Below are 12091 nucleotides of genomic sequence, written 5' to 3' on the forward strand. Positions count from 1 at the left end.
TGGAAACTGGTCTGCTTTCAAATGACATTTTTTGTAGTTTGAAAACTTCACTGAGACTTAGGGAATTCTGCCATTGACTTACCACCCCAACTTGGGAGTGGGTCGCTTTTCAATGGTTTGCAACCAGACTTATGTTTGCACACCATTGATACACAGGGTTTTGGAGCCACATGTACTAATATCTGGTTGCAAAAATCCAGGCGCAATTTGCACCAGTACAAATGTTTACAAATTAACATATATTCTATAGATGGTCAGTTTGTAAAATTCAGAATTGGGGTAGGTCGTAAAACAACCTACCTCAGGAATATTAATGAGGTAGGTCGTGAATTGTGACTCATTCTGATGGGTGGCAGGATGGTGGCCTGCTAGGCTCAACAGACCACCATGCCTGTAATAGCTTTTCAACAAAATATACATTTTGGTTTTAATGCAGCCTGTAAATACAGCTCATTTTCCTTAAAGAAAAAGGGCTACGTTGGAAATAAAAAGACGTTTACATTTTAGTTGATAGTTTCTTTGAGACTCACTACTTTGCAACAAACTTCTCTAAAAAGTTCACAAAGGGGAAAGGGTTTCCTTAACAGCTTCCCTTGGAAGTCTGTAATTTTTCAATAATTACGACCAGCTCAGTTGCAAAACACTGATAAATTGCATACCTGCTCAGTGCTTGGAAGGGACGCCTAAAAGATACCTCTTCTAAATACCGACTTGGAAAGGGCTCGGGAGGTCATTTTTAGGAGTCAGTAAACGTCTACCAACAGCTAAATCTGTGGCTGGGGCCTGGGGGGTGTTTGAAAAGAGTCAACACTCCATCCATCGTTTTATTTTGTGACGGACTATAGGTTACCCTTGGTGGCCCAGTTCTGGGGGTACGTTAGTGGAGCCTTGGGAGCCCTTGATGGATCTGCTCTGGGGGTACAAGGGGTGGGCGCTTAGAGATCTCGATCGGACTATGGGTTACCATTTGTGGGCCAGTTCTGGGGTTCATATTATTGGAGGCTTGGGGCCAGTGGAGGTGCTGTTGATGGTCCTGATCTGGGGGTACATGGGTGGGCGCCATCGGATCCTAGTCCAGTGGACCATGGGTTACCATTGGTGGCCCAGTTCTGGGGGTACATATCATTGGAGGCTTGGGGCCAGTGGAGGTGCCTTTGATGGTCCTGGCCTGGGGGTGCATGGGGTGGGCGCCATCGGATCCTAGTCCAGCGGACCATGGGTTACCCTGATGGCCCAGTTCTGGGGGTACATATTATTGGAGGCTTGGGGCCAGTGGAGGTGCTGTTGATGGTCCTGGCCTGGGGGTGCATGGGGTGGGCGCCATCGGATCCTAGTCCAGCGGACCATGGGTTACCCTGATGGCCCAGTTCTGGGGGTACATAGTATTGGAGGCTTGGGGCCAGTGGAGGTGCTGTTGATGGACCTGATCTGGGGGTACATGGGTGGGCGCCATCGGATCCTAGTCCAGTGGACCATGGGTTACCCTGATGGCCCAGTCCTGGGGGGTACATAATATACATATTATTGTAGGCTTGGGGCCAGTGGAGGTGCCGTTGATGGTCCTGATCTGGGGGTACATGGGTGGGCGCCATCGGATCCAGGTCGGACCACACGTGACCCTCGATGGCCTAGTTCTCGGGGTACATGGTTTTGAGACTTTGGGGCTGGGGCGGCGGTTCCGGGGGGCTCCCTGGGAGCGGGGAGGGGGTTAATTGGTTCCTAATGAATGCTTTCTGCGGAGGGCAGCCGGGGCCGGCTGTGAAAGGAGGGCCGGGCCTGCGCCATTGTTAGGCCTCGGAGCGCCGCGGGCCTGGCTGGGCCCCGCCGTCGCCCTGGAGACCGCTGCGGGCGGACCATGAATGGCAGCCGGGCCTGGGGAGGGAGCCATGGGGACCAGAGGCGGCCGGGGGTTCAAATGTCACCCCCATCGCCAGGACAAAGGCGGCCGGCCCCGTGCGGGCCGGGCGCACAGACCACCGGGCCTTTGTGCACCGAGGCCGGGCTCTGCCAGCAGTGACGGGGCCCAGGGCGGGCTGGCGGGCTGGCGGGCGGGGCTCCCCATTCATCCGCACCGGCTCGGCTGGGGGGCTCCGCAGCTCTCCGCTCATTAAACGCACTCCGTCCAGGGCTTAACTTCCTCCTGCTTCGCCCCTCTGCCCCCCGCAGCTTCCCTTTCTCCACCTCATCACCCCCTTTATCCTCCCCCTCACATCCCTCCTACTCCTCGCTGCCTTTACTCTACCTCTCTTCCCATGGGTTCATTCCTCAGCCTTCCAGTTCCTGCTTTATTGCATCTCCCGCGTTACTCCTTCATGCGCCCATTACCTGCTTTACCCCTTCATCCCTCCATCTCCCGCTTTACCCCTTCATTCCTCCAGCTCCAGCTTTACCCATTCATTCCTCCAGCTCCCACTTCACTACTTCATTCCTCCAGATCCCACTTTACTCCTTCATCTCATCTCCCGCTTTACCCCTTCATTCCTCCAGCTCCTGCTTTACCCCTTCATCCCTCCAGCTCCCACTTCACTCCTTCATTCCTCCAGCTCCCGCTTTACCCCTTCATTCCTCCAGCTCCCACTTCACTACTTCATTCCTCCAGATCCCACTTTACTCCTTCATCTCATCTCCCGCTTTACCCCTTCATTCCTCCAGCTCCCGCTTCACCCCTTCATCCCTCCAGCTCCCACTTCACTCCTTCATTCCTCCAGCTCCCGCTTTACCCCTTCATTCCTCCAGCTCCCACTTCACTACTTCATTCCTCCAGATCCCACTTTACTCCTTCATCTCATCTCCCGCTTTACCCCTTCATTCCTCCAGCTCTTGCTTTACCCCTTCATTCCTCCAGCTCCCCCTTTATCCCTTCATCTCCCGCTTTACCCCTTCATTCCTCCAGCTCCCACTTCTTCATTCCTCCATCTCCTGCTTTACTCCTTCATTCCTCCAGCTCCCACTTTATCCCTTCATCTCCCGCTTTACCCCTTCATCCCTCCAGCTCCCACTTCACTCCTTCATTCCTCCAGCTCCCGCATTACCCCTTCATTCCTCCAGCTCCCACTTCACTACTTCATTCCTCCAGATCCCACTTTACTCCTTCATCTCACCTCCCACTTTACCCCTTCATTCCTCCAGCTCTTGCTTTACCCCTTCATTCCTCCATCTCCTGCTTTACCCCTTCATTCCTCCAGCTCCCACTTTACCCCTTCATCCCTCTATCTCCCGCTTTACCCCTTCATTCTTGCAGCTCCCACTTTACTCCCTCATCACTCCGGCTCCCACTTTACCCCTTCATTCCTCCATCTCCGGATTTGTAAAGCGCAAACTACTCACCCTTATGGGTCTCAAGGCTCGGTCGGCCGTCGTGGAAATTAAGTGAGCTATTGCCCAGAGTCACATGGTGCTGAGCTGAGCTGCCAGGAGCCAGGGATCGAACTCCGAAGTCAGCTGCCCTGGCCGCTGCACCACACCTCTCCCGCTTTACCCCTTCATTTCTCCAGCTCCCACTTCACTACTTTATTCCTCCAGATCCCACATTACTCCTTCATCTCACCTCCCGCTTTTCCCCTTCAGTCCTCCATCTCCCGCTTTAGCCCTTCATTCCTCCAGCTCCCGCTTTACCCCTTCATTCCTCCAGCTCCCGCTTTACCCCTTCATTCCCCCAGCTCCCGCTTTACCCCTTCATTCCTCCAGCTCCCGCTTTACCCCTTCATTCCCCCAGCTCCCGCTTTACCCCTTCATTCCTCCAGCTCCCGCTTTACCCCTTCGTTCCTCCATATCCTGCTTCAGCCCTTCATTCCTCCACCTCCCACTTTACCCCTTCATTACTCCAGCTCCTACTTTACTCCTGTATTTGTCTACTTTAACCCTTTATTCCCTCATCTCTAAAGTTACCCCTTCCTACTTCTAACTCCCACGTTACCCCCATCTCCCACTTTACCCCTTCATGCGCCCATCAACCACTTTACTCCTGTATTCGTCCACCTTCAATGTTACCCCTTCCGGCTTCTAACTCCCACTTTACCCCATCTCCCACTTCACCTCTTCATGCGTCCATCACCCACTTTACTCCTGTATCCGTCCACCTTCCATTCTACCCTTTCCTTCCGCCTACTCCTGTTTCGCTTCACTCTCAGCTCTCAGTTTAACTTTCACCCCCCTTTTGTTTTACAAGCAGCTGTGTGTTCCGGACGACCGATCTTGACGTACAGGTTATGACGTACTCCTACGTGTGCCCTCGCGCCCATGTGTCTATATCTCTTTGTTTTGCAGACGCGGCTACTTTTCCACGCTCTGTGTCATAGGAGAAAAGCGCCTAATAACACTGAAGTTCCGGGGGCGTGGCTTGGACGGCAGTGGAAATGGCCGCCTAATTTCGCCGCTCCGTCGGACCGGAGGAATACGCTGTCTTCCCTGAGCCCTGTGACCGATTAGGCGTGCACCGGATGGCGCTGATATCGCTCTATAAGGTGTGTGGTGTTCGGGGAGCCCCTTGCAGCTGACGGTGAAGGCTGGAAATTCGACTTTGGAGTGAGACCCGCTTCCCGACGCGCTGCGAGGAGGACCAAAATGGCGCCGTCCTGAATGTCTCGTTTTGACGGTCCCGTGCGGCTGACAAGTCATCTCCTGACAGGTACATGGAGATCGGAGAAGCACGACTGCTCAATCGCGCTGATGTCGAGGTGAGGCCAAGGTCCTTTCAGAATCTTGGATGACCTGGTGAGCTGTGTGTTGGGGTACCGTCATGCCTGACTTCAAGATGGCGGTATGGCTGCACTAATCCTCGATCCGATCTCGGCCCTTCAGCTTCGCTTGCTCTCGAGCAGCCTGCCTGAGCCCAGCGCATGACATGGGTCCGCTTGTGTCCCGGTTGGGGTCCTCTTACGCCGTTCCATCAGCCACTTGAACATGGCTCGGGCCCTGGTATCTGGTAACAGCCTTGACTCTCCTGCTTTCCCTATCTTTGTGCCCTGTCACCCTAGTGTGTGCTCCTCTGCTGAGATTTGCGGAGGGTGGGTGTTGCACGCCTAGCTCTGCCACACCAAGCACTGCGCTCTATTGACGCGAACTGTAGAGGGAAGGATCTATACACCAAACCGGAGACAGGATTGTTCCTTTCTACAGATGCGTGGGTGCAGGCCGGCTTTTCCTACTCTACCTGGGTAAATTAGCATTGTAATCGCCGTGTTCACGGCTACCTGGTCCAATAGCCCTTCACATGATCACACTTTATGACCATGCATTGTCACTCTGATCTGCTGCCAGATCTATAAGGGCCCTCTATGTGACTTTCTTTGCTCCCACCGCGGAGCTCCCGAGAGTCCCTGGACGGTTTCATTGCCCAGGCAGGCGACCACCAAGTTATCCAGTTATATACCGCTTCTCATTACCTCTAATATGGCGGACCGCGACTCTAAGTTGATGCACAAAAGGAATAAAGGTGAACCCTCACAGTCGGATTCGCCCATCAAATTGAAACCAGATATCAACAACACATTAGACTTAATTCTCAAAAAACTGGCCGATGTTCACGAGCTAGCCAAATCAACTAAACAAACTACAGACTCTATACAGTTGGAAATAACGGCCATTAGAGCAGATATGAACACAGTGAATAATAGACTCTCTGTAGCTGAACAGAGGATCAGTGACGTGGAGGACATCGCTGCCAAGTCACGCTCTGAGGTAAAATCCTTACAGAAGGTGTCGTCTATGCTCCTGAGACAGTCGGCTGAGTTGGAAGACCGTAATCGGAGAGGCAACTTTCGAATACTTGGTGTTCCGGAGGGGTCGGAGGAGGTTCTAGGTTCTTGCTTGGCCTTTCTTGAGGACTGGATCCCGAAATTTACTGGCATAACGTTTGACCACCCCTTTGAATTGGACAGAGCACACAGAATCCCATCATTTAAGTCCTCTGCACGGCAGGGGGTTCGTCCAATTATCTGTAAGCCTCTGCGATATCGACAGGTTGAAGCAATACTTACCTATGCCCGGAAAAACCATCAACTCATCTGGAAGGGTCACAAAATTATTTTCACCCAAGATTTCTCGAAACCTACTGTTGATTTGCGTAAGGGTTTCCTTAATCTAAGGGACAAGCTGAAGAGCAAAGGTATTCTGTTTTCTTTTGTTGGCCCTACTAGATTTAAGATCACTGATGGGAGTAGACACCTCTTTTTCACCGACCCCAGAGATCTTGAGAATTATCTAGAGGGTCCTCCTGCTCAAGACATGGACTCGTCACAGATTTCTGCCAATAAAAGAAAGTCCTCACCTGGGCCGACGTAATGAGGGCACTGTCTCCATCGTATCTCATAACATTGCTCCCCTTGGATGACCCGGTGGACCCGGGGTATTGCAACTAATCATACGTAACTTGAGTCTGTGTACACGCCCTTTATGGGTTGAGATGGTATTTTGGTGGTTGATATCTGTTCCTATTTAGGCTTGCATTTCAGCCGAAGGTTAACTGTTAACTGCTCGTTAGATATTGGGAAGATCTGTATATGTCTTGTTTTTGAGGTTTCCTCCGGGGTGCGGGCGGACACTTCTGTCGTCGCACCTCCCACATGCTAAGTATTCTGGTTGGGGTGGGGAGGGAGGGGAAGGGGGGGGACTGGGTTGAGAGCGCCCATGATTTCAGTAACGTTTTCACTGATTTTATTGTTGATTCCTCGGCTGCTCTCCATATACTTTTCTTTCTCTTCTTTTCTTTCTTCTTTTTATCCTTTTCCTTCACTCTTCTCTTTTCCAGGCTTCTTCTGCTCGTTAGACATGTATGGTGCCCTGCATCCCATATACAATGTTCAGGATTTGAATGTCGAGATTCCAAATTGATTGTGCTGCTGCAGATATGTGTTCTTGATGGCTGCCATATGAGTCCTACTATATGGTTTTATAACTACCCGCATTTGTTCCTGTGTCAAGTCCCATACTTAATGATTTCACCATTTGCAACCTACCCTGATGGCCACTGACAAACACTGTGTCCTATCGAGCGATCTGAAGATTGTGTCTCTAAATGTTAAGGGTCTTAATCACCCTGTGAAAAGGCGTAAAGTCTTAGAGTATTTGGCCAAGACAAAGAGTGACATTGTGTTGTTACAAGAGACAAAGCTCTCTGAGGAGGACATTACCCTCCTTAAAGGTAACTGGTTTTCGCAAAAGGCATGCTCTCCAGCTGATAAGAAGAAACGAGGTGTCATTACCTTGATTTCGAAATCTGCTAACATAACGCTAGAATCCTCTGCGCACGACAACGATGGTCGTTTTTTGATCACTCACTTGAGGAGAGGAGAGGATTTAATACATGTAGTCAATATCTATGGGCCTAACGCGGACGACCCCGCCTTTTGGTCCAGCGTTTCAGACAGATTGGTCAGTATACCCCAGGAGGACCTTATGGTAATGGCAGGAGATTTCAACCTGCCCCTGGACCCGATAATTGACAGGCAGTCTAACTGCCAGTATCATCCCACGAGCTCACATGCGATACTCACAACTATTTGCTCTAAACTTAACCTTAAAGATCCATGGAGACTCCAACATCCAGACACAAGGGACTACACCTTCTACTCGGCCCCTCACAACTCGTACACTAGGATTGACTATATCCTTGTATCTGGGGCATACACCGGCCTCATAGAGGATACTGATATAGCTCCACGGCTGATCTCTGATCATTCTTGTATTTCGCTTAAATTAACGGGAAGCCACAAGACACAAACTCCTAAAAGATGGAGATTTAACAAGGATGTTTTGTCAGACCCCGCAGACAGAGAGAAGATTGCGGAGGCCATTACTGATTATCTTAGTCATAATGAGGTGAAGGATACTAACATAAACAATCATTGGGATGCACTGAAGGCCACTATACGGGGACTAGTCATTGCAATAAAAACAAAAATAAATAAAAGCCTGAATCAAAGCCTACTCCTACTAGAACGAGAAATTAGAGATTTAGAAACTGCCCACATTGCGTCCTTTAACGATGCCACTCTATTGTTGTCTTTGACAAAGAAGAAATATGAGTACAATAAGATACTAAGTGAACGAGCAGGGGTGTGGATTAATAAATTTAAAGCCCTGAATCTATGTGAAGCCAATAAGGCTGGGAAACTCCTAGCTTCATATCTTAAGCATAGACAAAACCAACATGTCATCTCCTCAATCAAAGGCGCTAACAACCAATCTCACACAACACATAATGGCATTCTCAGCACTTTTAAACAATTCTATCAAGACCTGTATTCAAATAACCAGACTTTTGACAGTGAGAGATGCTCTGCTTTCCTCCGCGATCTCAATCTACCACAACTCTCAGAAGCGGACTCGGCCATGTTAGGTATGGAAATCAATAGCTCAGAGATAGAAAAGACGGTCAGATCCTTGAAGGAGAATAAAGCGCCAGGGCCAGATGGCTTCACGGCGTCCTTCTATAAATCCTTTTTAGCTCAATTAGGCCCTACTATGAAACAGGTTTTTAATCACAGTGCCATCACAGGACGCACGCCTGACTCTATGTCCGAAGCTAACATTGTCGTTATCCCTAAGGATGGGAAAGACCCCGTATATCCAAAAAATTATAGACCTATTTCGCTTATAAATGTCGATTGTAAAATATATGCCAAAATTCTTGCGGTTAGGCTAAATTCGGTCCTTCATAAATTGATAAGCAACTCCCAGGTGGGATTTCTCCGGAATCGTTTATCCAATGATAATACACGTCTGCTATGCCACGTATTGGAAAATGCGGCAACTAAAAGTGAACCCTCTGTTGCCATCACGTTAGACGCCGAGAAGGCCTTCGATAGAGTCTCCTGGGCGTTTTTGGAACGTTGCTTGCACTTCTCTAATTTAGGTGAGGAGTTTATTAAAATGGTTATGTCACTATACCAAAAACCGACTGGCCGTATAGCTGTTAACGGGTCACTTTCGGAGGCCTTCCCCCTTTATCAGGGTACCAGACAGGGATGCCCCTTATCTCCATCACTTTTTCTCTTGGCTTTGGAGCCTCTTCTTCAGGCCATTAAGGTCAACACGGATATTAAAGGAGTGGACATCAGTGGCGTACAAGTCAAATTGGCCGCCTACGCGGATGATATATTGATTGTCACTGAGTGCCCGGATTCCTCAATTACAGCCCTGATGGACACGATTGCACTATATTCTATACACTCCGGGTATAAACTCAATAGGGATAAATCGGAAGTTAAACCATTAAATGTGTTCTGCACTAGCGATATGCTAGGGGACTCTGGGTTGGCATGGCAGGCGGGCTACATTAAATATTTGGGGATTGAATTTGGGAACAACATCATGGACACCCTGTATCAAAATGAGAAGGTGCTTCTAGAGAAAATTAAGAAACTTTTGGATGCATGGTCCCCAAAATTTATCACGTGGTGGGGAAGAATTGAGACTGTCAAGATGATGGTTACCCCCTTAGTTAATTACCTCATATGCATGCTCCCACTTATGCTAACTGATTCCTTTCATCATAAATTAGACATCCTTTTAACGTCATTCCTTTGGCGCGGGAAAAAAGCCAGAATTAGCATCCGTAAACTGAGGCTCGATAAGAAACTGGGAGGCGTTAACCTGGCGGATTTTCGCCTCTACCAATACGCCTTTTTGGCGAAACAAGGCCTACTTTGGGTTTCTCCCCCTGGTAATTATACACCAGTGTGGTTGGAAGTGGAGAAGGCCCTCCTCAATAACATACACCATCTGTCGACTCTCACTGCCAATCGTCTTGTCGCCTCCCATTCCAAGCCCATCTTTAAAAACACTAAATTAGCTCTCTTGAAAATAGATAGGACTCTGGAGGTCAGGATGAGGGGCTCCAACATGGAATCGCTTTGGCTAAACTCCAAGTTCCTCTACAATGGTAAACCACTATTCTTTGAATCCTGGTGCAAAAAGGGTATCTTTTTTCTCCATCAGTTGGAAAACACTGCATTCCCATTGACATTCAGAGAGATTCAAACTAGATATCAATTAGCCGATATTGAATTTTATAATTTCCTGAAAGTGAGGGCTGCCATTGCGAGATCCAGAATATCCTCTAGTTCCCCATCGTTGCCCGCATTTGTAACAAAACTCAATAGGCTTGGCCATCAGGTCTCCCAGATTTACAAACTGTTGCGCCCAAAATCCTCAAAGATTAATGCTAAGGTAGTCGATTACTGGAACTTCCTCTCGCCTACTCAGTTGTCTGCAGAGATGTGGCCCTCCGTATGGGGTTCAGTTTCACGCAACAAGATTTCCCCAGTTCTTTCTCAAACTAAATTCTGGTTATTGCACAAGGCTTTTTGGACACCAGCTAGGCTGTTTTCCGTGGGGATCCGGGAGGATGACGTCTGCTGGAATTGTAACCAGGGCAGGGGAGATTTGGCTCACCTTATAATACACTGTACTGTAGTGAAGCCCTTCTGGGATAGGGTCCTTTCTTTTTTGAATACATTATTTAATTGTGTACTCCCCAGGAATTTGCAGACTGTGGTAGCTGCTTTTTTACAGGAGGACTTGCAATCGGAAGATGACCGAGCTCTTCTTGACCTATTGTTGATTTCTGCAGTCAAAATGATACTCACCAATTGGAAAGACACTAGCAAGACCTCTTACAACGGCTGGATGAACTGGGTCATACACCTCAGGGGGGCAGACAACATCGTCTTGCAACACTCGCCTTGGAAATCCCCAACGAGGAGCATGTGGTCTACCCTGGACGTCTACTTTGCTTCTCATAAACCGCCATGAATTCTTTATTTGGTTCGATATTTCCTATGGGGTCTTTACATTTTTGGAACTTGTGCTTGCTGGATGCTCACTGTATTATGCCATACTACGTAATGGGTTAGGGCACTGGACTGTCTCTTCTCTCTCTTCTCTTCCCTTTCTGGTTCTCCTTTCCTCTTTCCTTTTCTTTTCACTCTATCTTTTCCTTTCTTGAGCTGTTGACTAAGGGGTCATCTCATTGTCCAGATGTACACCTATCGCTAGTAATGCTTTATGCTCAGCTATATACTTTGTCACATATACTGTTGTACTCGACCTTGTTACCAGCTCTTGTTATGATTCTTCAGAAAATTAATAAAGATAATTTGAAATAAAGAGAAAAAAAAAAAAAAAAAAAAAAAAAAAAAAAACACTGAAGTTCCAAGCACTGTAGCAGCTGTGACATGTGCACCCTCAAATCTTTGAGCTTTATATAACCTCGGCGAGCTTGCGATGTGATCCCTGTATTCAGTGGATAATTGGGGGGCGGGAGGGAGGGGGAATAGGTGCCAGGGCTCTCGCCAGGAGACAGTTCACACCAGTCCATTTCAATTGTTAGTGCTGCCTAAAACAGGATCAACTGATAACCATAAAAGTGGGACGAGGGTGTTGCGTAATGGCCAGAACTGCCGAGCAGAGGAACCAGGTTCGAGTCTCGGCGTCGCCTCAAGAACCTGTGATTCTGGGCAAATCACTTAATCTTCCCACGCCTACCATAAATGAATGTGTCCTTACCTGGTGCTCATGAAAAGCGCATGAGTTGATGATTAAGTGCCCGGCTCAAATTAAGGGCTGCTTGTAGCTATATTTCCAGTGGTAATGTAACTCCATGGCTAAAGTCTCCCTCTCTCAGGGCTGGGCCCACACCGTTTCCATGGCGCGGGTCTCACCTTAGACGAGCTTCTGTGTCACTTTTCTGGGACTCCCCTGGGGACTACATGCCTCACGTTCTCATCGCGACGCTAATGTCTCTCTTTCTCAGGGCTGGGAGGGTCTCTCGCTAGGGGCTTCGTCCACCCCTCTCCAGATGAAGGGTCTCACACTCCCTAGGTGGCCAGTTCTGTTCTAGTGCTCGCTTCTCACCCTCCGAGCGCTAAGGTCGCAGCCTTGCTTGGCTAGGGTCTCACACTCTCGGGGAGGTGGGTGTCACTTGTTTCCCAGAGCTGTTAAGACGCTTTTCTAGAGCAGGGTCCGGGGGGTTCACTCTCCCAGGGCGAAGCCTTCTTCCACAACAGATGTGAACTGTTCATTCCACTGCATTCTGGTAATTGTAGTTCCGTATGTATAACGTACACAGACAGAGGACATACCTGGGCTG

This window comes from Triturus cristatus, chromosome 12 (assembly GCF_964204655.1).
Source record: "Triturus cristatus chromosome 12, aTriCri1.1, whole genome shotgun sequence".
Classification (NCBI taxonomy): Eukaryota; Metazoa; Chordata; class Amphibia; order Caudata; family Salamandridae; genus Triturus; species Triturus cristatus.